Source organism: Pinus tabuliformis, chromosome 6 (genome assembly GCF_031772625.1).
Source record: "Pinus tabuliformis cultivar Carrire ecotype Pingquan chromosome 6, CPIR1, whole genome shotgun sequence".
In the NCBI taxonomy this organism is placed as follows: domain Eukaryota; kingdom Viridiplantae; phylum Streptophyta; class Pinopsida; order Pinales; family Pinaceae; genus Pinus; species Pinus tabuliformis.
Window position 1 is genome coordinate 1709317196 of NC_142292.1, and position 4091 is coordinate 1709321286.

The window sequence follows — 4091 nt, forward strand, 5'->3', positions numbered from 1 at the left end:
GCTATATAAGACAAGAGTTCACATGCTTGTAAAACATATGAATATTTGACAACAAATAGGCTAGTTGAGTTGTTGATTCTATAAGATTACTTTCATTCATATCATTTTCATATTAGCTATGTTGAGCCATAATTGTATGGAATGATTATCTACATACTTCAATAAGTGTTAAACTTATGAATTTTAATAATCATGAAATATAAAAAGTGAGGTGTAGTATGGAATCACATATAGTGATGGGCCATCTATGTGCGCTATGTCAACCTCCTATGTGGGTGACTATAGGGGCATGGCAATGGCTTTTTAGGTTAAATTAAAGTTTATGCTAGAGGTATTCCATTACTAATATTGCTTGGTTTCTTAATAATGCATTCATTGTTTTCTAATAACTAGATGAAAATCTTTACCAAAATCTTAAGACCTAACAATAAATTAATATAAAAAAATACTAAACTGCAATTTGTATTTTTTCTCACAATATTAGTAGAAAGTATTTTTACAATAAGGAAAAAATTAAATACTGAAATATTATCTAAGAATTTTTTTTTTTTTTAAATTTATCTCTTTGATATATTTGTTCAATAGTGAAAAGAAAATTGAGATGTGAGTATAAGACTCAGGCAAGAATCAAATTTCTTAATTTTCATTTAGAAGGAAAAAATGAAAGTTTAAAATGCATATATTGATCAATTTGTATTTTAATTTTTTTGGATTTCTTTATATATATATATAATGGTTATATTGTATCTAATTTCTTGCAAATTTATATCAAAGTTGTAGTTGAAGTAATTTAAAAAATTTCACATATTTAAAAAAAAATATTAGCTCATAAATTGTACCTTGTTATGGAGTGTAACTTAATTAACAATCATCTTGTTATGAAGTATTATGTAGAAGAATGTGATTCAAAGTTCATATCCCGACCAAAAAATAATAATTTTTATCTATTTATTTATTGTATTTTCATAATGTGATATGTATATTGTAATTATTTGAAATCAAATTATTTTTAATTTATTAATTTTATGTAATTTTCAAATAGACATACATTAAATTAAATACTTAAAAATATTTTAACTTTCCAAATGTTATATTTTAATTTTATAATTAATTAAAAGTAATATAATTAGCATATTATTTTAATTTTATAATTAATTAAAAAAGTAATATAATTTTATATTTAATTAAAAAGATTAATGAAAAAGGTAAAATATAATATAAAAGAAAGAAATTGATGTGATTAAATGGTATCAAAGGGACAAAAGAGGAATTGATGTTTGAGAAATCTTGTGAGGAAAAGGAAAACTTGTGGCGTGAGAATCGGATATTCCACAAAATGAAAAGCTCAAAATCATTGTCTTTATATGAGATAACGTGAATGGTAAGTAAAATAGCAAGGTCTAGTTGAGATAACGTGAATGGTAAGTAAAATAGCAAGGTCTAGTTGATAACGTAAATGGTAAGTAAAATAACAAGGTTGGTATAAAGGCCCACAAAATGAAAAGCCAAAATAAATAATTGCCTTTATATAAAAATAACGTGAACAGTGGATAAAATGGTAGAGGCCGATAACGTGAATGGTAAAGTAGTAGGGGCCGAGAAAGTAGTAGTGAACAAACTAACCGACTAAGGGCACACTGTGAGAGTCAATTGGCAGGTGTTCAATAATAATCTTAAATTGATATGGTTTTGTGTTGCAAATCCAAGCAGCTATCCCTCTCGCTCGCTCGCGTCGTCTAGAATTGGACGGAGTCGATCCGTGACAGCCTCCACGACATGTAGAACGAAATTGCGGATAGAGTGGGTATTGAACTCGTAGCTTGCGACCTTCCGCTGCAATTTCCAGGCGTCCCCATCAGAATTGAAGATACCATTCCCCAAGAGATCGTGGAGAATGGCCGTGAAAGGCTCGCCCTTGGTATAATTGTCGAACCGCGTCTTCAGCAGGTGCTCTACATTCTCCGGATTCGCCGTCACAACTGTTCGAACGCATCCGAGTCGCTCAACCACGATGGTCTCCGTGGGGGATTCTGAAAGCATCTGGGCGTACCATTCTAATTGCCTGCTTCGATTCCTCCAAAACGCATACAGCGAACCCACAACAGGATACCGTCTCGGTCCGTCGTTCACCGTTCTGCATGATCTAAATTCTCTGTTAATATACAGAAATACCAAATAAAACACCAATATTGTATCCTCCCTCTGGATCTGCAGAGAAAAATTCCTCCATGACGTTTTCACGCGCTTTCTTGCGCTCGCAACAAGAAGATTCCGTTTTTATTACGACGGGCTGCGGTTTTCTTAATATAATGCCTACGCTATCGATTCGCTAAGCGAAAGTCATTATCTGAAATTCTATTCAGCACGGATTTGGGACAAAGTCATATGTCGTTTTGGAAAGTTATAATATAATCAACTTTCAAGAGTAAGAGCAATCAATGAAAAAAACCTTAAAGTCTTCGTTTCACATGATCCTAATGATATATGTGCATGTAGATTATAAGGGCGAATAAATAATATATGAGAAAAAATTCATGCATAAAAAATCCTATGTAATAGATAAATGCAATACCTCTAATTTTCTATTCAGCTCCTCAAAATGACGTATAATCGGAGAGGAGAGTTCTTAGATTTCTAAATCAGGGAGACTAAATTCTTATATAAGTATCAGCGTGATTAATCCTTAAAAAAAATAATGGTTTGTTCGATTAATGCTCTACATTCCTTAACAAGATAAGGAGATTTTTTTTTCACCGAGCTTCAAAATGATTATAATGAAATGAAATGAAATTTTAACTTCTACCATACTAGTTTGTGGGATTACTAGTTTCCTTGTTTTTTTTCCTTTTATAATTCAATCTTCTTATTATTCAAATTAATGATAAGCTGACCCAACCTCCTAAGAGTCCTCTCATTGAAAAGATAATGTCAAGGCACTGATGTTAACATATTGTTGTAATTGTTTCTGATGTTTCTTAAAGCATCACATTCCAAAATGAAATGTTTTTCTGATTCCACTGCCCAGAAGTGCAAAAAGTACACACTTGTTCTTCCCAAGCTTTTGTAGGTCTTTTCGACTAACCAATTTCGCACCGTAGCTAATGCAAGTTAGTTCTTAATTGAGCAATAACAATCTTTGCTCTACATGGAATGCTAGCTCCAATGTGCTCTTTTTGTTGGAGATCACAAGTGGGGTTGAATTGTTGACATAGTACTTCTTCTTTCTACCCAACTCTTTCCCCATATACTCTTATGAAACTTCTCCACAACAACAAACTTTAAATCCTTGCTATTTGTGGGACATATGTTGAGGTAAATATTCCATTTTTGAATCCATTTGTTGTTTTGTCGCATCCATGATTTCTTTCTTTCACTCATTCTTTCATTGAAAACAACTTTAGGCCATATACTTCTCCCATTTTCTCAATTCTTTGTAGATACCTTATGAGGCGCACCATACCAATTGCTTCGATGGAAGCTTCTCCTATTTCATCCAACATTATGTCATAAGAAACTGAACTTTTTATTTTAAGCTTGCTCATGATCAAGCGTTTTTGGATTTTCTCAATTTGCTTCCATTTTGAGACAGGGATATTGCTAGCCCACAATTCACACCCATATAATATCGATAGACAAACTAGGAGCCCAAAAAGAACTTTTATTTTTTTCCACTCGAATAACTCTGCCTCTCTACATCTGTTTCGAAGAGGATATAATGCTTTCCATCTTCCTAAAATTCTCTTCTTTCTGCAGTGCTCCCAATTAAGCTGCTTGTTGAAATCAATCTCGAGGTACTTATATTCATTTACTTCTTCAAGAATGTTTCCTTCAAAGAAGAACATATGTTGGCTCTGCTTCTTTTTATTTTTATTTAAGAAAATCATTATTTTGGTCTTGCAAGTATTGACTTGCATCCCCACTTCCTTACAAAAATGCTCAAGGGAATATAGATGCATCTGTAATCCTTGGGTTGATTTAGCAATCAATACAAGGTCATCAACATATAAAAGAAGCTTTATCACAAACTCCCCCAACCGAACACCATCCCCACCTTGCAGATTTAGCCACTCTTCCAACTTATCAATATATAA

At 32.4% G+C, this 4091-nt stretch overlaps 1 pseudogene; it reads right to left on the reverse strand.

The window, feature by feature from the left end:
- Positions 1 to 1626: 1626 nt before the first annotated feature.
- LOC149265579 (cytochrome P450 94B3 pseudogene) lies at positions 1627 to 3500 on the reverse strand (annotated as a pseudogene).
- Positions 3501 to 4091: the final 591 nt, after the last annotated feature.